Genomic DNA, 27,624 nt, shown 5'->3' on the forward strand with positions numbered 1-27,624 from the left:
TTGCTGTATGTTGGCAAGTGGATTTCAACTCCTAATGATACTAAAGGACAGAGCAGAACTGCCTCAGAGGGTTTCCTAGGCTGTAATCTCTACAGGAGCAGATTGCCAGGTCTTTTCTCCCGAGAAGTGGCTGGTGGGTTCCAACTGTCCACCTTGCAGTTAGCACATGAGCACTTAACCGTTTTGCCCCCAGGGCTTCTTAGTGAAAATGTGCTTCCCCATAAAAAGTTTATTGCAAGAAGGGAAAAATAAATAAATAAGGAAACTGGTTTTCCTTTTCAGACAGAGGTCTTTTCATTTAATTTTCCTATTGGACATACCCAGAAACTTGGAGGTCTGAGGTGGGCCTGAATGCTTAGCAATTTCTAATCCCGTTTCCCTCCTTCTAAGCAAAAGTAATGGTTTTTTCAGTCTAAACAGCCTAAAGAGCCTAAAGCGAGCGCAGCTTTTCAAAGCTGATTTCCTAAGTGCTGGTGTTCTCAGACGCCCTGATCCTAGAACCCAAGCCCTTGGCAGAGGTTACAACACAAGCATCTCTAAGAGGCAAGAATGGTTATACTGGAATTTGTAACATCTCCAGACACAGACGCATCTTGAGCTTTGTCTTCATCCTGCATAGCTTGTTAAGCCCCTGCCGTGTGCCAGCAGGCCCTGGCTGGCTTTTTTTTTTTTTGCATCCAACAAAGGTATGCCCATTAGGATGATCTTGACCTTGGCCTTGAACAAGGGGGAACCTTGGCCAGAGGTCATTCTGGTCAGCTGTGATCAGTCTGGGCCACACCTGGGTACAGGCCCTTCAGCCAGGCAGGTCCAGAGAACCTGGTGTGATACACTGGCCATCTGCTTATCTCCCAGACCTTCCCTTCACAGCCTCCCATCTCAAAGTCCAGACCTGCAATCTGAGAGCGAGGGGCCTGTGGGATCAACCTGTGTGGCTGGTTGAGTAGGGTATTTATTCAGCCACCTGGGCTGTCGTGACAAATCCCCAGCCCAATCCACAGACCCATCTCTGTTGTCAGTAATGATGGTCAGACCTGAGCCTGGGGTGAGTGTTCCATCAGGGCAAAATGAGCACCGCAAAGTGTTCTTTCTTATGACTGAATACGAGACAAAAAAAAAAAAAAAATTGGGGAGGGGGAGGGTTTGGCAGTTGTATTAGTTAGGATTCTCCAGCCAATAGAATGGATAGATAGATGGATGGATGGATGGGTAGTTGGGTGAATGGATGGATGGATAGATGGATGGATGGATGGATGAATGGATAGGTGGTTAGATACCTAAAAAATTATAAAAATAAATCTATTTGTTTACATAGATATATAAAGAGACTTATTTTAAGGAATTGGCTTACACAGTTGTGGATGGGTACAGGCAAATCCAATATTTGTAGGGCAGGCAGCAAGCTAGAAACTCAGCAGGATTTCTGTGTTACAGTCTCGAGGCAGAATTTCTTCTTTCCTGGAAAACCCCTGTTTTTACTCTTAAGCCCTTCAAATGATTGGATGAGGCCCAGCCACATCATGGAGGGTAATCTTCACTTACAGTCCACTGATTGTAGACGTGACCCACATCTATACAATACCTTCCAGCAGCACCTAGCCTCCCACTTGAATCTCTGGGTAGCAGAGCCTTGCCAGGTTGATGCCAAGACTACCCATCATTGCAGGTCACAGTTGAACCAGACCAGGAATGGAATGTCTATTTCCCGGAAGTCGCTCTGGGAGAAACCTCACTGAGACAAGAAAGAGTATGTTTGAGAGGGGTGGGAACTGGCAGAGACAGGACAGGTGACCCACCCGGTTCCCATTCCCCAAGCACAGCCCACTTCTTCCTCAGTCCCGAGTAAACCCCTCACGAGCAGACCCCTCACGAGCAGTGGGCGTCGGCCTGGGGACCCCAGACCCTCCTCCCTGGATGACCCTCACACTGGTATCTTCGGGAACACAGCTTCCTCCTCTGCCCTTTTCCACTGGGCGTGGAGGGGTGGCCCTGGCCTCTCTCTGCCAGCCCTGCCCTCCTCCTCACAGTGCCCTTGGGTCCTCCGATTTCCCCTTGGCTCTCACAAATTCTGCCCGTGTCCGCAGCCTCATTAATCAATGTCAAGGCGCAACGTGGACAACAAGGGCCGCTTTCTTCCGCGGGCCCTCAGCCTCATACATCCCATTGTTCGCGGGGCCGATTCAGATGGCAAGAAAACAGCCCATGCAGCACTTAAAAGAGATGAGACAAAAATGAAAAGAATCGAGGGAGAAAAAAGAGGAGGCATTTTTCCCCCTGAAACCCTCGAATAAATACTCGGCAATGATAATTTAAATTATTCATACATTTATGAAAACATCCATTGAAAAGGGGAAGTGTATGATGCTCTTTGTCTATTCTCCTTTTCTCTTGTTTGGGATTAATCTTTACTGTAATTCGGCCGGCCATGCCCCTCTCACAAAGGCCACGCTTTCTTTCCATGGGAAAAATGTCTCCACATATCCCAGGGAAAAGTCGGGGGAGAGATTTGTGCTGATGGCGCAGTTACCAGGCATTCAGGACGCGGTCCGGGCCGCGTCCAAATAGTGTCTGTTCAACAGAAAGCACAGAGCAGTTCTCACGTAGCTGGCACAGCGGTGACACGTCACCGCCACAGATGTCAAGCCTGGGAGGCCATGGTGGCCACACGGCTGGCCTCGGAGAGGCATGACACGGAGCATGCGTGGCAACAACAGCCGGTGGCCCCTGCTGCTCCCCGGCTGAATGGGAATCATGGTGCTGTCCCCGTGACAGCCTGCCCTGGGAAGAGCATGTTCTGGCATACTCTGCAGCCTCGTCCCAGGACCTACAGGGTTCCTGAGGCGCTGTCACCTGCTGGCCCTGTTCCCTCATAAACACAGAGCTAGCTGTCTGGAGAAGGCCAAAGCTGGAAGTCGCCCTCCTTCCCCACACACAGAGGAGGCTCAAGCCATGTGGGTCTTTTGCTGGGTCTGGCCTCATGACATGAAAGCGTGGCCCAAGCCCACAGCCAAAGACATTCAAACCATTCTTAATATTAGCGAGGGTGGGACTGTGGCCACTCTTCAGATTTCTAACAATCCAAACAAAAAGAAAAAAGCTGCTGTTGAGTTGACTCTGACTTATAAAAACCCCACCTATGTCAGAGTAGAACTGTGCTCCATAGGGTTTGCAGTGGCTGATTTGGGGGAAAAAGGTTGCCAGGCCTTTCTTCTAAGGCACCTCTGGGTGGACTCAAACCTCCAACCCTTGGTTAGCACCGAGCATATTAACCATTTGCACCCCACCCAGGGACTCCTTCTAGCAATCAATCTGGTGATATTCCTCCCCTCCATACACACACACACACACACACACACACACACTCTTGCATATACATGTGAACTCACACGCGCATGTACATGCACACACCACACACACGAGCACAGATATGCAAATGCACACATGTATGCGTGCAATGCGATGTTTATGCATTGATGGGCATCCCCCTCAGCCTTCCAGCCCCTCTCCATCCCTCCCTTCCCCAGGGCCACCGCCAAGCCCGGCCTGCTGCCAGCACCTAGGATCATTTAAGGTTCTCCCATGTAATTAAAGCCGGGGTTAGCACTGTTCCTGGCTGGAATGCTGCAGCAAGGGCAGAAGGAGAAAGGGCACCCAGGCCTGTGCCAGGAATGTCACTTTTCTAAAATGTCCTCTCTCCAATTCTCCTTGATCGAAGTTTTGGTATTTTCAAAGTCAGTTCCAGAATGGGGTGAGAAGCCCCGAGTGGAATTCTCCCCCACCCGCCTCAGCAGTAAGAACCGGGGTTTTCAGTTGTATGAACATTGTTGGGCTGAGATTTCTCTTCTCGTTGGAAGTCACCCAGCATGGTCTTGGCTCGGGATGCAGAGAGCCCACTTGCCGGTATGCGGGTTCTGTGTGGGGTGTGGTCGGTGGAGCAGTGGGGACTGGTGGGCGGCCCAGAGGCTGACTTGGTTCAGAATCGCATCCGAGGACTTGCAGGCAGCCTCTCCAGGCAGCTCCAGACTTATTTGGTCTGGAATCGGAGCTGGAACTCCCATGGGAACAGCCTCCTCGCTGGATTTATGGCCTCCCTGGTTTGGGCCAGACGGGAATCCGGGAGAAAATCCGCTCCGCTGGCTCCTTCCTCCAGCCTACTAGAACGACTCTGCAAAGTGCCTGGAAGCAGGAGTGGCTACTGCAGAAGTTGGCAGAGATGCCATTGCCTTCACCTAAGTGTGGGGTTCACATTTGGGGTGCTCCAGGCCACGGTGACCAAGCCAATGACTTCTAAACTGAGCTGGCCCAATCGTACTCACTGCGCCTTTGTCACGGGCACCCATTCGGCTCTTCTTGACAGAGTTTGTCATTTTTAGATTTTTGTGCAGACCTTGAGGACTCAGCTGGTGGGCCTCAGCTCTCTGCCAGTTTCACTTTGGGCTGGTGGGGCTGCCAGCTCTCTGCCTGGGAGCGTTGGGGTGCATCTTGGATGCTGCCTCTACCCCGTTGCTACCCCTCAAATGGGGTGTCAGGGTCTGGCGGCTACATGGCCACATCCCTCCCCCTCTGGTTGTCCCTCCCTCCTCTGCCACCGATGGTGGGGTCTGGGAAGGTAGCCAAGTGCCACTGAGGACATGGGAGCAATAAATCATCCCTCGTCCAACATCTGCAGGCCCCGGGGGCTAGCCCCTTGCTGCTGCTGTCCCCCACCCCATCCCCCTCTGACAAAACACCTATTGTCGTGGCCGAGTGAAGAAGACCCGGCCCCCACTCACAAAGGGCCTCTCAAGCCAAGTCGTGGACTGCCAAAGATGCCTGGCGCACAGTGGGGGGCCACGAGCATGCTCTTTCTTCCTCCCTGGTTCATACTTTTCCTCTCTCATGGGGGTCCCCCAAAGCCTTTCATTCCGGCTTCATATTCACATAAAGACATCAAGAAAAAAACCCAGCAGAAAGAATTATTAGGCATGCCTGTCAAATGCTTTATCAGAGAACTGGGGAGGGGGAACGCAGTAACCCTTAATGTGCTGGCCGGGCAGCCCCTGATTTCCAAGACCCCGAGTGTCCCAAGGGCACAGGCCAGGGCAGGGCGGTGCAAGCCACAGGGCCTCCCAAAGCAGAGAGCTCAAGCCCCTCTGTCTCATGCCACCACACACACCATGCATTTGTGTACACTCACTTACCCAAACCCTTTCACATGCATATGCACACATATGTGCATACATACATGCACACATACACATGAACACACAGGCACGCTCCCACACACATACTCACGATGCACACATGTACACACAAGTATGCAGTGGCACGCACATCCACACACATAGGCAGACGCACATGTTTACACATAGGTGGCCGTGGATGGGGTCTGCTTACGTGGAGATTTCCAAGTTGCTGACCAGCCAGAGCGCCAACTTGCTCTGAAGACCCAGGCCACTTTCCTATGAGGAGACAATGCTCCTAGCCTCAGTCTTGCCCTTTTCCTCTTTGTTCTGCTTAAGAGACAATGCTTCATTAACCCTCTCCACCTGCCAGGGCAGAGGCCAGGTTGGGGTCTCCTGTACTCCCAGAACTGAAGGGTGGTTGAAATCAGAAGCTCCCCTGGGCCTCGGGATGTCTTTCCCTTAGGTTCGTTTTGGAACAAAGTGCAGCCATCCGGGAATCTGATGCCCCTGCTGGCTTTTTGGGGATGTGGTCTGTGCTGAGAACTGTGCGTATTGACCTTGGCTCTTGACACCTGACTTTCCTCTTCCTGGCAGAGGCCTTTCTCGCTGGCTCACCGCAGACGGTCTCCTGATGCCTGATACCAAAGGTTTTCGGAAAGTGCACAGCAGCTCAGGGTCAGCTCTCCCCAGGAGATGGGGGATGTGAGGGAGGGCGTGTCCCCTACACAAAGCCACGAGGACCCTCAGAATCGGGGGCACAGGGCACCCTAGGGTGAGCAGTGCCTCGGGAGGCCTTTCCAACACAGTCTCCCGGAGCACAGAAACCGAAAACGGCACGCCGGCAAGCGGCTCCCTCGGCAAACATTTTTATTTCCAATTAGCAAAAGAAAAATTGCTAATTTGCTGCAGTTGGACCGGGCTGACGTCTCAATCTGCAGAGTGTCAGCGCAGTGAAAGAAAATGTTTCACGCTGTGCGGCGAGAGCGAGCTACTCCAAAGAGGGTCAGGGCACCGGGCCCAGAAACCAGATTGACTGGCCATAGCGCTAAATTACTCACACAAGACACACATTGTCTGCCGTGCCAGCTCCAGAGGACCTGCCTTTGCATTCTCCCCCCTAGCAGGGGCGGGGGACGGTCCGAGCGTGGGAGGACAGGGCCAGGGGCTGGCGGGCCTTCGGTGGGGCAGGACCGTCTTTGGGAACTGAGAGCGGCAAAGCCCGGGTTAATGATTCCCCAAAGCTGTCTGCGGCTTTCAGGAACAGGATGATAAAATTCTCCAGGGCCCGGCCGCAGCTCTGCACCCGAGATTCACAGTGAGATAATGTCCCCCGGGAGTTAATGACTGAGCAGGCTGTATCTGACATTGCATTTCAAGGCAGTGAGAGCTGACCAAGTTCACAAGCTGCCCCAAGCGGCGGAGGCAGTGTGTGTGCAAGAGAAATCCCCCCACGCGCCTCAGGGGCCCCATCTGTCTCCCTGCCTCATTCGAGCATTAGGCGGGTCTCCCAGAAAAGCTGATCTGCTCAGGTTTTGTGGGGTAGTGTGGAATCAGGGTCCAGACCAATGGGGTCTCGTTGAAATTGCAAGGTGGATATGCCGGCCCCAGATGTTTGCTGGTGAAGTCACAATCAGCCTCCACTGAAAGTCATTGACCGTGCAACCTCAGACTATAAAGGCACCAGTGGGCTTCTGGATGATCTGAACAGGTTTTCCTACCTCTCCAGACATAACCCTCATTTAAACAGACAGTCACGGCGTGCCCATATTAGCTAGTCACCTTGTTCCCCACATGCGGCCCACGCCAGCCCTTCCGTCTTCAGTAGTCGGCCCCGCCCCAGCTCCCAGCTGGTTCAAATGCTGTGGCCTCTCCCAGGAAGCATCCCGAGACTGTTTAGCCATGTCACTTCCATCCTCACAATTGGCAGGGCAGCCCCAGAGCCTGCAGTCTGATCTGGTCCCTGACTTGCCCAAGCAGAACCAGGAGACACCTTGAGGCCTGCTCTGTAGCCTCAGCGCATGTTGGACCAGGCCACCAGGACCCAGGATGGGTCAGGGAGCAGTGCTGGGCTGGCTGGACCTGAGCAAGCTGGGACCTGCTACAGGTATCAGGCCCAGGTGTGCTGGCCCCCACCTGTTCCCAGGCCTGCAGCTTACCAATGTACCTGTGGCTCCCATCCATGAAAAGTGAGGGGTTGACTCAGCCTGCTATGCTTTTTGGAATTGTCTAGATGAGCCCAGGCTGAGAACGGTTCTCCTCATGTCAGGCAAGGAAACCACTGAATCCCGCCTTCCCTTCCAGCAGCCCTGGGTGTCTGGGGGATACCTGTGCTGCTGGCAAAGACTGGGAGGCGGTTTAGCGTCCTAGCAAGCAGTGAACCAAAGACAAAGGTGAAACAGTGTGGAGGCTCAGGCTTTGGGCAGAGTCTGCTCATCTGCTCGGAAGACAAGGCCTCACCTGCGTGCAGAGGTTCTGGCCTCAGTCTCTAGAGACAAGGTTGCTGGGGAAGAAAGGGCAGCCAGCTCAGCTCAGCCCAGTGTCAGCATCATCAGCCTCTCAGCATCCACCGTGTGCCAGCCAAGGTCACAGCCAAGGTTAGGCAGACCCTGTCTGTGGAGCATGAATTGTTTGTCCAAACCCAGGAGAGCCTGTTAGGTGGAGATGGTGATGGATTGGGATGGGGGCAGAGCTCTGGGATTTGGATTGCCCATTGCTGACATCCACTGTAGTCCTACCACGGGCAGTTCTGGCTCAGAACAAGACCTTGGAGAATGTTCTGGCTATGTGCAAAGACCCCAGCAGACCCTGCTGCCTCTTTGCGCTGTGATCATAGGAAAACAGCCAGCTCCCAGACGAGGAAGCAGAGGGCTGGTACAGCCCCGCTGGGTCTAGCCCTTGTGTGCTGGCTGTATGGCCTTAGCCAGGTCACCTAGCCTCTCTGAGCCTCTACCACCATGCAGCCTGTGAAGATGGGCAATGTGTGTGGGACTTTTCCCCACGGATGCAAAGTGTGCTTGGATGTGCCGTCTTTATGTAAACATGGAAAGAATGCTTGTAGCCACATTGATGGGGAACCCTTTGTCCCACTTGGAGCCGGTCTATAAGAACTGTATTTTCGAGGCGGAGCCAAGATGGCGGACTAGGCAGACGCTACCTCGGATCCCTCTTACAACAAAGACACGGAAAAACAAGTGAATCGATCACATACATAACAATCTACGAACCCTGAACAACAAACACAGATTTAGAGACGGAGAACGAACTAATACGGGGAAGCAGCGATTGTTTCCAGAGCCTGGAGCCAGCATACCAGTCAGGTACGGCACAAGCACAGAGACCTGCTCCACCCCCCTGAACTAACCCCGGGAGGGGGACTAGCCGGTTCCACGGGCGGCGTGGGACGCAGCCGTTAGGAGAAGTCCCCGGGAGGCAGTGACTGATCTTGGAGCAGAAAGAGTAGCATCCGAGCCGGGGAACTGTCCCACAGGGATTTGGACTGCACGCAGGTACGCCATAAACACGGAGAGTTGCTCCACCCCCTGAACTAACCCCGGGAAGGTGACCATCCGGGTCGCGCGGGCGGCGTGGGACGCAGCCGGTAGGAGAAGTCCCCGGGAGGCAGCGACTGGTATTGGAGCGGGGAGAACAGCGTTCCAGCCGGGACACTCGGTCGCGGCACAAGCACGGGGAGCTACTCCACCCATCTGAACTAACCCCGGGAGGGGGCCCACCTGGTTCACGGGGGCGGCACGGCCACGCGGCTGGAGGGACGAGAAGTCCCCGGGAGGCAGCGACTGATTTTGGAGTCGAGAGTGCACCGTCCCAGTAGGGGAGCCTTGACGCTGGGCGTGGGGCTGGAAGCGGAGGATCTGACCGTGACTCCAGCGGGCCAGACCCCCCGGGGGCAATCTCCACACAGACAGCACACATAGGCGACGGGCCCGCGGGAATCTCAGATATAAGAGTCATTCCAAGCAAGACAAGCAACTCTGGCTATATTCTGAGGTGCTACTCTCCTATCTCTCTGTTCCCTCCCCCACCCTCCCCAGGCGGCTTCATTAACATCTGAATAGCCTGAGCCAGAGGGAGAACTCTGATAGGGATCTGACTGCAGTTTTTTTTTAGCGGATTTTCTGGAAAAACTAGTTTCCCAGTGATGGCTCGGAGACAACAATCCATATCAAACCACTTAAAGAAGCAGACCATGACAGCTTCTCCAACTCCCCAAACAAAAGAATCAAAATCTTTCCCAAATGAAGATACAATTTTGGAATTATCAGATACAGAATATAAAAAACTAATTTACAGAATGCTTAATGATATCACAAATGAAATTAGGATATCTGCAGAAAAAGCCAAGGAACACACTGATAAAACTGTTGAAGAACTCAAAAAGATTATTCAAGAACATACTGGAAAAATTAATAAGTTGCAAGAATCCATAGAGAGACAACATGTAGAAATCCAAAAGATTAACAATAAAATAACAGAATTAGACAACACACTAGGAAGTCAGAGGAGCAGACTCGAGCAATTAGAATGCAGACTGGGACATCTGGAGGACCAGGGAATCAACACCAACATAGCTGAAAAAAAATCAGATAAAAGAATTAAAAAACATGAAGAAACCCTAAGAATTATGTGGGACTCTATCAAGAAGGATAACCTGCGGGTGATTGGAGTCCCAGAACAGGGAGGGGGGACAGAAAACACAGAGAAAATAGTTGAAGAACTTCTGACAGAAAACTTCCCTGACATCATGAAAGACGAAAGGATATCTATCCAAGATGCTCATCGAACCCCATTTAAGATTGATCCAAAAAGAAAAACACCAAGACATATTATCATCAAACTCACCAAAACCAAAGATAAACAGAAAATTTTAAAAGCAGCCAGGGAGAAAAGAAAGGTTTCCTTCAAGGGAGAATCAATAAGAATATGTTCTGACTACTCAGCAGAAACCATGCAGGCAAGAAGGGAATGGGACGACATATACAGAACACTGAAGGAGAAGAACTGCCAACCAAGGATCATATATCCAGCAAAACTCTCTCTGAAATATGAAGGCGAAATTAAGATATTTACAGACAAACACAAGTTTAGAGAATTTGCAAAAACCAAACCAAAGCTACAAGAAATACTAAAGGATATTGTTTGGTCAGAGAACCAATAATATCAGATATCAGCACAACACAAGGTCACAAAACAGAACGTCCTGATATCAACTCAAATAGGGAAATCACAAAAACAAACAAATTAAGATTAATTAAAAAAAAAAATACACATAACAGGGAATCATGGAAGTCAATAGGTAAAAGATCACAATAATCAAAAAGAGGGACTAAATACAGGAGGCATTGAACTGCCATATGGAGAGTGATACAAGGCGATATAGAACAATACAAGTTAGGTTTTTACTTAGAAAAATAGGGGTATATAATGAGGTAACCACAAAAAGGTATAACAACTCTATAACTCAAGACAAAAACCAAGAAAAACGTAACGACTCAACTAACATAAAGTCAAACACTATGAAAGTGAGGATCTCACAATTTACTAAGAAAAACGCCTCAGCACAAAAAAGTATGTGGAAAAATGAAATTGTCAACAACACACATAAAAAGGCATCAAAATGACAGCACTAAAAACTTATTTATCTATAATTACCCTGAATGTAAATGGACTAAATGCACCAATAAAGAGACAGAGAGTCACAGACTGGATAAAGAAACACGATCCATCTATATGCTGCCTACAAGAGACACACCTTAGACTTAGAGACACAAACAAACTAAAACTCAAAGGATGGAAAAAAGTATATCAAGCAAACAATAAGCAAAAAAGAAGAGGAGTAGCAATATTAATTTCTGACAAAATAGACTTTAGACTTAAATCCACCACAAAGGATAAAGAAGGACACTATATAATGATAAAAGGGACAATTGATCAGGAAGACATAACCATATTAAATATTTACGCACCCAATGACAGGGCTGCAAGATATATAAATCAAATTTTAACAGAACTGAAAAGCGAGATAGATACCTCCACAATTATTGTAGGAGACTTCAACACGCCCCTTTCGGAGAAGGACAGGACATCCAGTAAGAAGCTCAACAGAGACACGGAAGATCTAATTACAACAATCAACCAACTTGACCTCATTGACTTATACAGAACTCTCCACCCAACTGCTGCAAAATATACTTTTTTTTCTAGCGCACATGGAACATTCTCTAGAATAGACCACATATTAGGTCATAAAACAAACCTTTGCAGAGTCCAAAACATCGAAATATTACAAAGCATCTTCTCAGACCACAAGGCAATAAAACTAGAGATCAATAACAGAAGAACGAGGGAAAAGAAATCAAATACTTGGAAAATGAACAATACCCTCCTGAAAAAAGACTGGGTTATAGAAGACATCAAGGAGGGAATAAGGAAATTCATAGAAAGCAACGAGAATGAAAATACTTCCTATCAAAACCTCTGGGACACAGCAAAAGCAGTGCTCAGAGGCCAATTTATATCAATAAATGCACACATACAAAAAGAAGAAAGAGCCAAAATCAGAGAACTGTCCCTACAACTTGAACAATTAGAAAGTGAGCAACAAAAGAATCCATCAGGCACCAGAAGAAAACAAATAATAAAAATTAGAGCTGAACTAAATGAATTAGAGAACAGAAAAACAATTGAAAGAATTAACAAAGCCAAAAGCTGGTTCTTTGAAAAAATTAACAAAATTGATAAACCATTGGCTAGACTGACTAAAGAAATACAGGAAAGGAAACAAATAACCCGAATAAGAAATGAGAAGGACCACATCACAACAGAACCAAATGAAATTAAAAGAATCATTTCAGATTATTATGAAAAATTGTACTCTAACAAATTTGAAAACCTAGAAGAAATGGATGAATTCCTTGAAAAACACTACCTACCTAAACTAACACATTCAGAAGCAGAACAACTAAATAGACCCATAACAAAAAAAGAGATTGAAACGGTAATCAAAAAACTCCCAACAAAAAAAAGTCCTGGCCCGGACGGCTTCACTGCAGAGTTCTACCAAATTTTCAGAGAAGAGTTAACACCACTACTACTAAAGGTATTCCAAAGCATAGAAAATGACGGAATACTACCCAACTCATTCTATGAAGCCACCATCTCCCTGATACCAAAACCAGGTAAAGACATTACAAAAAAAGAAAATTATAGACCTATATCCCTCATGAACATTGATGCAAAAATCCTCAACAAAATTCTAGCCAATAGAATCCAACAACACATCAAAAAAATAATTCACCCTGATCAAGTGGGATTTATACCAGGTATGCAAGGCTGGTTTAATATCAGAAAAACCATTAATGTAATCCATCACATAAATAAAACAAAAGACAAAAACCACATGATCTTATCAATTGATGCAGAAAAGGCATTTGACAAAGTCCAACACCCATTTATGATAAAAACTCTTACCAAAATAGGAATTGAAGGAAAATTCCTCAACATAATAAAGGGCATCTATGCAAAGCCAACAGCCAATATCACTCTAAATGGAGAGAACCTGAAAGCATTTCCCTTGAGAACGGGAACCAGACAAGGATGCCCTTTATCACCGCTCTTATTCAACATCGTGTTGGAAGTCTTAGCCAGGGCAATCAGGCTAGACAAAGAAATAAAAGGTATCCGGATTGGCAAGGAAGAAGTAAAGTTATCACTATTTGCAGATGACATGATTATATACACAGAAAACCCTAAGGAATCCTCCAGAAAACTACTGAAACTAATAGAAGAGTTTGGCAGAGTCTCAGGTTATAAAATAAACATACAAAAATCACTTGGATTCCTCTACATCAACAAAAAGAACACCGAAGAGGAAATAACCAAATCAATACCATTCACGGTAGCCCCCAAGAAGATAAGATACTTAGGAATAAATCTTACCAAGGATGTAAAAGACCTATACAAAGAAAACTACAAAGCTCTACTACAAGAAATTCAAAAGGACATACTTAAGTGGAAAAACATACCTTGCTCATGGATAGGAAGACTTAACATAGTAAAAATGTCTATTCTACCAAAAGCCATCTATACATTTAACGCACTTCCGATCCAAATTCCAATGTCATATTTTAAGGGGATAGAGAAACAAATCACCAATTTCATATGGAAGGGAAAGAAGCCCCGGATAAGCAAAGCACTACTGAAAAAGAAGAAGAAAGTGGGAGGCCTCACCTTACCTGACTTCAGAACCTATTATACAGCCACAGTAGTCAAAACAGCCTGGTATTGGTACAACAACAGACACATAGACCAATGGAACAGAATTGAGAACCCAGACATAGATCCATCCACGTATGAGCAGCTGATATTTGACAAAGGACCAGTGTCAATTAACTGGGGAAAAGACAGCCTTTTTAACAAATGGTGCTGGCATAACTGGATATCCATTTGCAAAAAAATGAAACAGGACCCATACCTCACACCATGCACAAAAACTAACTCCAAGTGGATCAAAGACCTAAACATAAAGACTAAAACGATAAAGATCATGGAAGAAAAAATTGGGACAACCCTAGGAGCCCTAATACAAGGTATAAACAGAATACAAAACATTACCAAAAATGATGAAGAGAAACCCGATAACTGGGAGCTCCTAAAAATCAAACACCTATGCTCATCTAAAGACTTCACCAAAAGAGTAAAAAGACCACCTACAGATTGGGAAAGAATTTTCAGCTATGACATCTCCGACCAGCGCCTGATCTCTAAAATCTACATGATTCTGTCAAAACTCAACCACAAAAAGACAAACAACCCAATCAAGAAGTGGGCAAAGGATATGAACACACACTTCTCTAAAGAAGATATTCAGGCAGCCAACAGATACATGAGAAAATGCTCTCGATCATTAGCCATTAGAGAAATGCAAATTAAAACTACGATGAGATTCCATCTCACACCAGCAAGGCTGGCATTAATCCAAAAAACACAAAATAATAAATGTTGGAGAGGCTGCGGAGAGATTGGAACTCTCATACACTGCTGGTGGGAATGTAAAATGGTACAACCACTTTGGAAATCTATCTGGCGTTATCTTAAACAGTTAGAAATAGAACTACCATACAACCCAGAAATCCCACTCCTCGGAATATACCCTAGAGATACAAGAGCCTTCATACAAACAGATATATGCACACCCATGTTTATTGCAGCTCTGTTTACAATAGCAAAAAGTTGGAAGCAACCAAGGTGTCCATCAACGGATGAATGGGTAAATAAATTGTGGTATATTCACACAATGGAATACTACGCATCGATAAAGAACAGTGACGAATCTTTGAAACATTTCATAACATGGAGGAACCTGGAAGGCATTATGCTGAGCAAAATGAGTCAGAGGCAAAAGGACAAATACTGTATAAGACCACTATTATAAGATCTTGAGAAATAGTAAGCCTGAGAAGAACACATACTTTTGTGGTTACGAGGGGGGGAGGGAGGGAGGGTGGGAGAGGGTTTTTTTATTGATTAATCAGTAGATAAGAACTGCTTTAGGTGAAGGGAAAGACAACACTCAATACATGGAAGGTCAGCTCAATTGGACTGGACCAAAAGCAAAGAAGTTTCCGGGATAAAATGAATGCTTCAAAGCTCAGCGGAGCAAGCGCGGGGGTCTGGGGAACATGGTTTGCGGGGACTTCTAAGTCAATTGGCAAAATAATTCTATTATGAAATCATTCTGCATCCCACTTTGAAATGTGGCGTCTGGGGTCTTAAATGCTAACAAGCAGCCATCTAAGATGCAGCAATTGGTCTCAACCCACCTGGAGCAAAGGAAAATGAAGAACACCAAGCCCACATGACAACTAAGAGCCCAAGAGACAGAAAGGGCCACATGAACAAGAGACCTACATCATCCTGAGACCAGAAGAACTAGTTGGTGCCCGGCCACAATCGATGACTGCCCTGACAGGGAGCTCAGCAGAGGACCCCTGAGGGAGCAGGAGAGCAGTGGGATGCAGACCCCAAATTCTCATAAGAAGACCAAACTTAATGGTCTGACTGAGACTGGAGGAATCCCGGCGGCCATGCTCTCCAGACCTTCTGTTGACACAGGACAGGAACCATCCCTGAAGACAACTCATCAGACATGAAAGGGACTGGTCAGCGGGTGGGAGAGAGACGCTGATGAAGAGTGAGCTAATTATATCAGGTGTACACTTGAGATTGTGTTGGCAACTCTTGTCTGGAGGGGGGATGGGAGGATAGAGAGAGAGGGAAGCCGGCAAAATTGTCAAGAAAGGAGAGACTGAAAGGGCTGACTCAAGACGGGGAGAGTAAGTGGGAGTAGGGAGTGAGATGTATGTAAACTTATATGTGACAGACTGATTGGATTTGTAAACGTTCACTTGAAGCTTAATAAAAGTTATTAAAAAAAAAAAAAAAAAAAAAAAAAAAAAAAAGAACTGTATTTTCTTCAGTAAAAATTAAGAGCTGCTGTCTGGCCATCAATCATGTGAGGAGTCTGGACTCAGAGGTGCAGTGTGCTCTGCACTTTCCTGAGGAGCAGGACAGGACAAGCTTGGCCTTCAGAGCCCTTTCCTCCCAGCCGAGCTGCTTGCTTCCCAAGACTCCAGAGCCTGAGCACTGGGGGGCATACACATATGCACACACATGGACTCATGCACACACATGTATGCACAGATATACACACTCACATGCACACACATACACACTCATAAGCACATCTGTACATCTGCACAGTACACCCATGCGCACACATACACGTTCACATGCGCACTCAGTACACATACATACACATGTATACTCGCATGTGCACACAAGCACACTCACATATATGCACACATGCACACATTCACAGAGGTGCACTCTTGTGTGTGCACACAATGCGCATACATGCATACTCGTATTTCCCTCGTAGAAAACTAACTGTCACCCTGAGGACCGGATCCTGGGAGCCATGCTCACAACGCGTCCAGCATGGAGGAATCTGAGGAAAAGCCCCAAAGATCAGAGTTCAGTGAAGGCAGCCTTGGAGCTGGCTTGTCACTCATCCGTTCCCCGGATCTGGGGCCCCCACTGCTCCCAGCAGATGTCTACCATGCCATCAGGGTGGGTGCTGGCCCCATGCGGAAGCCCAGGCCTGTGGTTGGGGGTATACACCAGAGTGAGTGCTATCTCCAGGGCTCCTCCCTGTGTTGTTAGGCAAGGGATGGAAAGACAGAAAGACGAGTGGAGAGACATACCTTCCTTAAGAAGCTGGCAACACCAGCAGCCGTGGTTGCCACCTTTGTGGGGGCTACCCAGGACTTTCAGTGCCCAAACCAGGACAGTTCCAGCACACTGAACAGATGGTCCCCCTCCTACTCCACAAGTTGCCCAAAGACTGGACAAGTGCATGGCAAAGACCATTTCTGAGTACCTCCCCACTCACCGTGGTTGACTACGTCCCAAGCTCAGAAGAGGGGACGCAAAGAGAGAGTACAGCAAGGCTGCCTGCCAAAGGAATCGGTAAAACTGGGTGGGATTCCCAAGCTGCTGTCCCAGCTGCTCTTCTGGTGGGGCGTGTGTGTACCAGTGGGCACCTTCAGCAGCTGGGGCACCAAGCACCTGTGCAGAGATAGCCTCCCACAAGAGGGGCTTCCTGTGGCTGGATCCCCGTGTCCTGCTGCTTGGCACCACCCTCAGCCCCCCTCCAGAAGGACTGGGCCCGCTGGCTGGTCCCGTAACATCCATGAACACCTGGGATCCTTTGCTTCGAAGGCTAGGGGAATTAGTTAGTCTAGCCTAGCACCAGGCAGGCACCTTGCAGTGGCAGGAAGGGTGAGCGGTGTGACACGCAGCCAGGGGCACGGTGTCACTTGGTGCGCCCATTCTGTCTCTCTGGAAAGGCTAAATGGTGGTAGAATTCCTGCAGCTGTGGAAATCCTACGTGAATAATTACAGGAAAACCACTTTCACTTTCAGGAAAGGGGACCAAGCAACTCGGGCTCTGCGTGATTAGGACAGATTCATCACTCCTCCTGGCCACTCCACGTCCCTGGCCAGCTCACCTGTGTCCCACTCAGCTCCCCGTGGCTACTCCGATGCCTGGCCCAGCCCTGATGTACCCAGGTCTCCAGTCTGCAGCTCAGCCCCTCCCTCCTCCCTGGCATTTTGCACGGGCCTTGTTTCTGGTGAGAAACCGGTCCTGTGCGGCCGCGTCAGGTGCTACCTGTCCAAATTACCCACGCATCCCAGAAATCCAGGCCGGAAGTCATCTTCCCTGTCTTCCGGAGTCTCCCCTCATGGGGCAGTGCTGGGCTTCTACAGGACACAGGTTCTGTCTGCGTCCGGGAGCCTGCGTGCATCCAGGTGCTCAGAGCAATTGGTGAGATATGAGGACCGTGTTGGGAGTTAGAGAGGGGCATAGTGCAGGCATGAAGCTGAACCAGCCCAAATTCCACTGGGAAAATCACACACTCACCTGCACACTTACACACACTTACACATACATACACACACTCACACATACATACACACTCACACACATATTAGAGAAACACATTCATGCCGGACACTTACCAGCTCTGATGAAGTGTGGGTTTTATTTGCTTTTGGCTGTATTTTCGAAATTTTCTGCAATAACATGTAAAATTTTTTGAAAACGGGGTGAGCGAATAGCCAGCCCAGAGAGCAGAAGGCCTAGTCCCCCGGCCCCTGCTCGCCCCCAGTGGACAAGGGAAGGGATGGGGAGAATTCTTGCATGTCCCAGCAGTCTGAGATGGAAGAACATCCCTGAAGCTCGTCTGTTCCTCCTCCCTGCCTTCCAGGAAGCTGCGTCTCGCAGCCTGTAGCAGGCTCCTGGAGGTGGTGTCCATGGCGCGCTAGCCTGCTGACCACAGCGGATGCTCTAGATCCCCAAAAGCCAGCCTCCCACTAGCTCCTGAACAAGGTGGGGTGGGGAGCAGAGCTCCCCTGTCTGCCATGGCCGCACCTCAGAAAGAATCACCCAGGAGATTTTACAAATACCAGTATCTGACGCCGCCCCACCTCGTGCAATGGGACACTCAGGGCAGTGGGGGGGCACTAGGATTTTGTAACCACCCCCCCCGCCCCCCCCCCCCCAATGCTTCTAAGACACAGGCAGGGCTGGAAACCAGAGAAGGCATGAGGAATGAGAACCAGTGCTCACATCCACAGCTCTGTCAGCTTACTGAGCTTGGACCCCCAGCTGTCGGATCCCAAGGCCTAAAGTTTAGCACTTTGCATGTGGAGGAGCCCAGAGAAAGATGCAGTCACATGGGTGGGGTCACCGGTGCAGCCCCAGAAACTATAGCCCAAAGGCTGCAGGCAGGTATGCTGGTCTCCATGAAAATTAGCACTTGGGATCCATGAACCAGCAGGCCAGTCCCCTTGACTCTGCCACCATCAAAATAAAGGCCTCTTTCTCCTCTGAGCAGGAGTCCCTGGGTGGTGCAAATGGCTAAGTGCTGGACTACTAACCGAAAGGTTGGTGATTCAAACCTACCTAGAGGTGCCTCGGAAGAAAGGCCTGGTTATCTGCTGCCAAAAGGTCACAGCCTTATAAACCCTATGGAGCCCAGTTCTACTCTGACACACATGGTGTTGGGATGAGTCGGAGTGGACTCGAAGGCAAGTGGTTTTGTTTGGTTTTCTCCTATGAGAAAAGTATCGAGTGAACACGTCACAGGCTGATTTTAACCACTATCAATGGTGTTGATTACTGAGTTGTGATCGGTTTTCACGGTGCGCAAATGTTTCTTGAGTTTATAATACCTGTTATCTGTGATTCAGCCTCCATGCTCGGAGCCAGAGTACATCTTTGGTCTCCGTGTGCTCAGAGGTCTTGGGCTCTTTCCCTGGCTCTGTGAACTCACATGCCTACCCAGGAGGGCTAGCCCCAGGCTTCCCTTCTGCACACAAATATCTCTTTAAATTGCAACAAAAAGGAGATCTTCTAACCCCTCAGGTAAGTGGTATTAAACCCAGAAGACAACTGCTTAGGTGTTTCTTTTAGGTCAAATTAGACTCATTCTTTCAAGCCTGCCTTTCCTCCCATTGGCTGCAGGGAAACACTGTAATTTTGACTCTTTAAGCCCCATATCGCTGACACAAGATCAAGAACAAAATTCTCCACCAGTCACAGACCTGGTGCAAGATGCCAGATGGCTCCTCAGCTGGGGCCTGGATAAGGAACAGGGACCTTGGCTCTTGGCTCTCCCCTTTCCAGCTCATCGCTTTTCTCAGCTTTAACTACAGGGCACAGACGAGAGAGAACGCTGGACCCCAGCTCCACCAGAGGCCCCGCCTCTTCCTTCACATATGAAGATGAACAGCCAATCCTTTTGGAAATTTTAAATATAATAGAAAATCCATTGCGCCAATCAAGGGATTTGTCTTTCTGGGAAGCGATTGTGTCAGATAAAGAGGCGGCCCTACATCACCCGCGATGCCCCTAAAATAGATAATCAATTTTCCCGAGAGCATCAATAATCAGAGCTGGACGTTTATGGCCCCCGGATGGTTTATCTTTGAGGCTGGGGACAGCAGGCCATGATGAATACCACGTGTGCCAGGAAACACAATTAAGTGCTGTGAGGAGAAAGCGTTTCACATCCTGCACCCAAAAGCAATCAGATTCATAATTGAACTTCATCGCATGAGATGGGCCAGAAATAAATGTCACGGGCAAAAGCATATCACCTGAGGTCCAGTGTTAGAGGTTGGACGATAGTGTTGCCAATGCCCCTTTTGTTTAGCCTTCTGCGGGCCTGGACTTGCGCCTCTCTTGGGCAACTCTCCTTCCCTCCTTCCTCCCTCCATCCCTCCCTCCATCCCTCCGTCCCCCTCCCTCCTCCCTCCTTCCTCCCTTCCTCCTTCCTTTCCTCCCTCCTTCCCCCCTCCACCCCTCCCTCCATCCCTCCCTCCCCCTCCCTCCTCCCTCCCTCTTTCCTCCTTCCTTCCCTCCCTCCTTCCTTTCCTTCCTTTCCTTCCTCCCTCCCTCCTTCCCTCCCTCTCTCCCTTTCTTCTGCTATCCTTTCCTGCACACATGGGGCTGGTAAGGCTTTCACTGCTTCTTCTTCTTCTCCTCCTTCTCTTCCTCCCCGGTTGCCTTCTTCCCCTTCTTCTTCCTCTTTTTTCTCTTCCTTCTCCTTCTCTCCTTTCCCCTCTCACTTCACCTCCTCCTCTTCCTCCTCCTCCACCTCCCCTCTACCTCCTCCTCCCCTTCTCACCTCCACTTCCCCCTTCCTCCTCTTCCTCCTCCTTTTCTTCCTCCTCTCCCTGCCCCTTTACCTCCTCCTCTCCCTCCTCCACCTACCTCCTCCTCTTCCTGCTCCTCCCCCTTCTCTTCCTCCTCCCTCTTCCCCTCCCCCTTCTCCTCCTCTTCTCTTAAAACTGAAGAGAAAACAGCCTCCTGGTCTGAACTGGGAAACCCTGGTGGTGTAGTGGTTAAGTGCTATAGCTGCTAAGCAGTTTGAATCTGCCAGGCACTCCTTGGAAACTCTATGGGGCAGTTCTACTCCGTCCTATAGGGTTGACTATAAGTCAGAATCTTCTCAACAGCACTGGGTTTGGTTTTGGTTTTGGTTTTTGGTCTGAACTGACTCAGGCCACCGTTAGAACTGTGTGCTCACTTGGTCACCTGCACTGTACGTCCCAAGGGGAGCATGGTGGTCGATGAGTTAGGTGGGTGGTTGGGACAAAAGGCACTGGGGACCCAGTAGGACTGGAGAGGGACCCTCCACTGCCCTTCCTGGTGGACAGATACCCTTTCTCCCTCTGGTCCTGCCTGGTCCTAAGTGTCCCTGAGCTGGTCTGGGCAAGGGCTCCAGGAGAGATTGGGAAACCTCAGCTCTGGGTCCTTGTCTCTAGAAACATGCTGTCCCTGTTCAATACAGTATCTGGGGACTCTGGCTGAGGGGGCTGGACACCCTGCTTGGGTCGGAGCCACAGAGAAGGAACCTGGATCATCAGCTGGTCAATGGGCTTCTCCCGGGGAGGCGGGGGCCAAGGGAGGAGGCTTTCGTTCTGGTTCAGGTCTGTCTGGACTTCATGAAATTGATTTCTGAAAAAGCCTTGAAAATTTTAGCGTTTAAGGTCATATACGTTGGCAAAATTTGGCTTTTAGCTTGGAAGGAAAAAGGCATAAAGGGCATTTTGGACACAAAATAGCTCTTTAAAACAGCATTTTGATGAGTTAAGTATAAATAAATCAGAAACACACGGATTTCATTTCCTTTAAAATACCCGCGGGCTCAAACACTAGCGGGAAAAGTGCCTGGCAAACGGCGGTTTGGGATCTTGACAAACCCAAATATTTTGAAAAGGTTTCTGAGATGTTTGCACCCAGGTCTCCTCTGCACCACCTTCACACAGCCCCGTGGCTCACCCTGTTTGTCTCTGAGGGACTGGGACAGTTGGCGGGGGCTTGGGGACATCTCTGACCACCAGACAGTATGTCCACAAACCAAGAGGACATGTTACATGTGTGTACATGTATGTGCATGTGTGTCTGTCTAAGTGTGTGTATCTGAGTGTGTATGCATTATGCATGCGTGTGTGTCTGTATGTGCATCTGTGTGCATGTGTCTGTGTGTGCGTCTGTATATACGTCTGTGTGTATATGTCTTCGGTGTGTCTCTGTGTGTATGTGTATTTGTGAGTATATGTGTGTAACTGTGTGTGCATGTGTATATGCTTGTGTGTACCTGTGTCTGTGTGTGTGTCTGAGTGTTTATGTCTCTAGGTATATGTCTTTGCGTGTGTGTGTGTCTGTGTGTGCATGTATGTGTCTGAGTATGTATCTCTGTGTGTGTCTCTGTGGGGGTGTGCATGTCTGTGTGTGTGTGTATATATGTGCCTCTTGTGTGTGTCTGTGTGTGAGTGTATATGTCTCTTGTGTGTGTCTGTGTGTGAGTGTACATGTCTCTTGTGTGGTCTATGTGTGCGTGAATGTATCTGAATGTGTGTCTGTGTGTGGGGGTCTGTGTCTCTTGTGTGTGTCTGTGTGTGCACGTATGTGTCTGAATTTGTATCTGTGTGTGTATGTGTGTGTGTCTGTGTATGTGTAGATGGGGGCGCATGTGAGCACACGGAGGAAAATAAAAGCAAAGACAATCAGATAAGGGATGTGGCTCTGTGCCTTCAGGAATTCCAGCTTTATTTTGGTGTGGAATGGAAAAACACAAATGAGAACGCTGCTTGGAGGTTGAAGCAGTGCTCGATCTAAAACGGGCACTGGAATGGAATCAGCTATGTCGACTTGCTGCCCAGACATCTGGGCAGTGAGCGGAGCTCCAGCTCCACCTCCACAAGAGTGGGGTCACGAGGCAGAGCCCTGGAGCAGCCCGGCCAGGGCGGCAGAACGTGGGCAGGATGGAGACAGAGCCGCCGGACCATGGGGGCTTTCTTTCTCTCTGCAGGGACAGATCCTCTCATTCGGCGTTGGGGGGGTGTTCCTTTATCTGCACCTGTTGTTGTTATTAGATGTCATCGTGTCAGCTCCGATTCATGGTGACCCCATGTGTGAAGACTAGAACTGTTGCGTAGGGTTTTCAAGACTGTGAAAAACCTTCAGAAAGCAGATCACTAGTCCTTTCTTCCGAGGCGCCTCTGAGTCTGGCCAAACAACCAACCTTTTGGTTAATAGTCAAGTGCTTAACTGTTTATGCCACTCAGGGTCTCCTTTATCCACGCCCAACGGGTAGTATTGGTGACTGGGATCGTTGCTGTGGCTACTTTTATGACAGGGGCTGACCTGGGCAGGTTGGCGGGAAGGACTGGCACACCTGGCTTGAACACACTAGAAGGAGGATTGCTGGCCAAATGCCAGCTCTCTTCTTCCAGGGGGCTCAGGAGCCATGAGGTGAAGCAAAGCCTGGGAGAACCCACTCCTGCACCCATTGTCTTCCTTTCTGGTCAGAACCAGGAGGCATTGGGGAAGGGGCTGGAAATACTCTGGGGAACCCGTGGTTATGACTCTGCTTGGCTGCAGCACCTAAAAATAACACAGGAGCTGGTTGGTTTTGCTGACCTGAAAAGCTGACCCCAAGAAGCACTGGGCAAACTAGTCTGATTCTGGGAGCTCGTTCTGCAGTTCTGCAAACTCACAAAATTTAGAGCATCTATTTCTTTTTTTTTTTTTAAAGAGCACAGGGAGGGGCCTAAGGCAACACCAGAACTTTGTGGATTCCAGCATGGGGCTTCCTGGGTGGACCACAGCGGTGCCCAGTAGTTTAGACAGTGTCTAGAGGCCACGACTTCTCTGAGCACCAGCGAGTTGCGTGAGGAACCTTCCACCCAGCCCACGGGCATCTTAGTGGGAACATCCGGCCCACTGCAGCCATCTCTGCATCTCAGCAGGGTAACTGCTCCTTCAGAGACATAAACAGAAACGCCCGATGGCCAAGGCCTGCCTTAGGACATCTTCCCCCACAACGTTCTTGGCATCTGATTAGAAAAAAAAAAAAAAAAAAAACTTGCAATCGATACTCAAAGTTGAATTTGAAGATTTTCTACAGAATTGGACTTGGAGCATTTAATAACAAGGCTCCTTACCACTCTGCCTCTAAATTTATAGTAAAAACAAATATTTCACCATCCTGATGTGGAAGGCCCTGCCGACTGCAGAGAGAAGCTTGGATGCAAGAGGGAGCCACTGGATTCTCAGAAAAGTCCCAAACCCAAACCCCTGCGTGTCTCAGCAAACCAGGTACCTTCGTGTGAAAGGACTGGCTCCTCCCCCAGTTCAGGAACCGCAGGGAACTAGAACATTCCCGGCCCAGCTCCCTCCAACCACTTCTCCTAATTGTACAGCCTTCTGCTCTAATCAACCTTCAACTCCTTTTCTCTTCAAGACCAAGACAGAACAAAGCTTCAAATTACTAATTACACAAATACAGTGTCTTTTGCTAATTGGATTGGTTAATGTTAGTTAATAAAGCACTTTAAGGATAGGCCATGCAGTATGAAAGAGGCAATTCATAAGTTTAATAATAGGCTAATAACTGTCAGCGATGAGTAATCAGTGGTTGTCGCGTGCGCCCAACGTCACACCCGCTTCCAGCCCTTTGGACGTCTGTTGCAAATTAATGCCTTCGCAGGAGCCAAATCCTCAGTGCTTCATCTCCCCGCCGCCAGCGCTCTTACCTTCTATCTGCGAGGGTCTCTGCGTCCATGCACACCACAGGCCTGGGGGTTGTTTGGGGAGCTTCTACGCCCAAGAAAAATGAAGCCCTGTTATTTCTATTATTTATGAAAGAGCCTTTGGAGAAGCGATTAGGAACAGGAGCCAGAGGCCTGCTCCTTGTCCTGGGGCGAGAGACTTTGCTGTTTTACTCAGTGACCCTGGGCAAGCTCTTTGACCTCTCTAGGCCTCAGTCAACTCAGCTGGAAAATTGGGTAAAGAGATTGTGGTGTCTTCAGGCATGGAGCTGCTGTGAGGAGGTGCTCAAAGGTCTCCGAATTACCACAGCCAGGAGAGCCGGGCGCGCCCGTGGCCCAGGCTAGGGAATGAGCCAGGGCATGCCGTTTGCTCTAACGGTCAATGCCAAGGGGGAGTCAGGCCCAAGGTCAGAGCCTGTGGCCCCATACGTAAGACCCAGCGCTGGGACGTGGCTTGGTGAAATACAGAGACTGAGCTTCTAGTTCCTGACTCCCACTGCCCAGTTCCACCCAGCCCTGACACTTTCGATCACTTTAAGACGTTGAACAAATATTGCTGGCAACTCCAGCTGTGGGTTGCTTTTTTGGGGGTGGCTGTATTTCCCAGGCAGGACTTCCTACCCTTGGGTGGGCTCTTGGGGACAGTACTGGCCAACCTCGAGCCTTAGCCATTTGCATGCCCTTCCTGCACTATCCTTTACACGGTGCTAGTCCTGTGGCCTGTACGCGAGAAGGGTCAAGTTTATGCTGAGTCCAAGTCCCTGTCTCAAGATGTGACACCTTTGATGAGCCCCAGCTATGACTGTTTTATCTAAGGCAACACTTTTCCGTTAAGGCACAATGAAATCTTGAAGACACAGGATACCCTCCCTTTTAGTGGGTGACTCTGGTTGAATCTACAGGGATCTCCCTCTTCAATGAGAGTCCAAAGTGAGGGTCTGCCCACACCCACGGCTCTCCCAGTGATACAGCTTGGAATGGCACAACGTGCTTTCTAAGAAGAGAAGTAAATCCGTCATGGGGTACATGTGTATTTGTTTTTGATAAATGAAATGCAGAGAATTGAAAGGGGGAAAGATGACCCAAAGGTTTCTGGCTTTAATTTGCACAGGTGAATCGGCAATCCCAGGCAGCCACTAAACTCAGGGGCTTCTATTTGTTAAATATACGGATGCACCATAATTAATACCATTAGACCAAATAAGACAATAAAAAAATAGAGGTCATAAAGAGAAAGGACTTTTTGCACCTCTCTGAATACAAACCCATTGCCGTCGAGTCAATTCTGACTCATAGTGGCCCTACAGGACAGAGTAGAACTGCCCCACAGGGTTTCCAAGGAGGTACTGGTGGGTTCAAACTGCTGATCTTTTGATTAGCAGCTGTAGCTCTTAACCACTGCACCACCAGGGCTGGTGCCATCAATTTCTGGAAGAGGACAGTGGCTGTCAGGAGGAGGAGGGTACCCAGGCTAAGAGAGGAGTTCAAGGTGGGCACAGAGGCCAGCCAAAGAGGAGTTTGTCATCTCACTGTCTTGTCCCCAAGGGCTTGGAAGTCCCGACCATAGAATCACAGACCAAGCAGAGGCCGCCTCAGGCTTCAAATGTTTACATTGTCCCTAATAAATGGGATGTCCTCACCCAGTGCCTCACCCCTAATGGATCAACACACTCCTAGAGCCTATTACCGCTTCTTAGACCCTCTGTCTCTTTTTCTTTGCTCCACCCACCCTTGCTTTACATCCCGCTCCAAGCCAGCTCTTGAGGGCTACTCTAAAGTTGGGGTCTCCTTACTGTCTTTCTCTGGACACGGAACACACTGGGCTGTTCCCCCCCCCCCCGCCCTCAGGCAGTCCTTTTGCAAATCCTCGCGTGGTTTCCATCCTGGCCAACCTCAGCTTTCCCTTCCACCCTTGGAAAAGAGCAAATAAGTCATGCTGCTGAGCAAACATTCTCCCAACTCCAAGAATAGTTTTAAAAATCCACCTGTGTCCCAGAGTCTGTAGCTGTTAATGACGACGAACATTCTGGGTTCAAATGCCTGTGTGTGCTTGGAGGTGCCTGAGCCTAAAGCCAGCTGGGTGCACCTCATTGGAGGAGCCAGGAAAGCATTACATCCAAACCCACAAGGGGCAGCGGAGAGTGAGGAGCCCGGCCATGGGAGAGAAGAGGCCCCTTCCCCTCAGACGCATCAGCGCCTGGCCCTTCACGTGCAGTGCCCTCACCGGCCAGCAGGACCTGCCAGGGAGAACCGCCAGCATTCAACCTGCAGGCTGCCTGGGGGTCCTTCCTCTCTTCCCCGATTGCCCGGGGGACAGCATTCACACGCTCTGCCCTGTCTTCCTCCTGCACTAATGGGGGTCATTTTTCTCATCCTCCCTGCAGACAGAGGGTGACCTTGTCATGTTAAACTGATAGGCACGCTGCACAGCCGGCAAGCATCGCAGTACCCGTCCTATCCTTTCTATCGGGGCATTCCTGCCGTGGGAGATGCACTCCAGTCCTGCTTGCCTCCCCTCTGAGGGTCAGACGCCGGTGGGAGATACTCCCAGTGGCCACCTTGCAGTCTAGAAACTGAGTTGCTCAGTCCAGCTTACCGTCCTTACTTCAGGAACCTGGAGAAACATTTGCAGACTCTCTGAGTGTTCCTTTTAGGACTAAAAAGGAAAAGAAAGTGAAAGCGTCGTTCATTTTCCCCGAGGTGTGGGGGGGGTGGGGTGGGGGTAGGGGCAGCAGGGAGGAAGGGGAATTGGAAAGCTGGGAGAGAAGTTGCCACTGGATCAGGTTCTCGGAGCCACCAGGACCAGTGAGCAAGCCAGTGACTTTCCTCCTGTTGGCGGCATGCCGATGCTCACTCCTGCAGGCAGCAGGCTTGGGGGCATGGACCGTGGCACAGAGTAGAATCACACAGCTGCACAGATCTTGGGAGAATGCTGCTTGGTGTGAGGGCTACATTTATGTTAACATCCAACCCACTCCTGATACTGTTATTGTGGCCTGAGGCTGGGGGGCACCTCTCCCAGCTCTGTGCAGGGTCACTGATCACTGAGCTTAGTCAGGAAGTGGGGTCGAGCCCTTGAGCCCTGCCGCCTAGTCACGAGTCCCATCACGGTCCGAGCTCTTAGCTGGGCTCTCGAGAGCTGGGCCTTCTTTCGTTGATAACTCGCTGTCACATTCCTGGCATGCCAGCTTGCCCCCGGGACGGCTCCGCAGGCTGGAGGCCGAGAGCACAGTGGCCATCGAGCTCCTTGACACCCAGG

General features: G+C 49.4%; 1 protein-coding gene and 1 long non-coding RNA gene across 7 annotated transcripts in view; one reads left to right on the forward strand and one right to left on the reverse strand.

The window, feature by feature from the left end:
• Positions 1–27,624, forward strand: part of PRDM16 (PR/SET domain 16) — a 452,044-nt gene that overhangs the window by 175,173 nt on the left and 249,247 nt on the right. The window lies entirely within an intron of this gene.
• On the reverse strand, positions 23,576–27,007 carry LOC126072481 (uncharacterized). The gene is made up of 3 exons (XR_007516512.1): positions 26,962–27,007; positions 24,351–24,414; positions 23,576–23,651 (listed from the first exon to the last, which is right to left on the reverse strand). It is a non-coding gene; the product is annotated as an uncharacterized LOC126072481 (long non-coding RNA).

The sequence above is a fragment of the Elephas maximus genome, chromosome 3, assembly GCF_024166365.1.
Source record: "Elephas maximus indicus isolate mEleMax1 chromosome 3, mEleMax1 primary haplotype, whole genome shotgun sequence".
Classification (NCBI taxonomy): Eukaryota; Metazoa; Chordata; class Mammalia; order Proboscidea; family Elephantidae; genus Elephas; species Elephas maximus.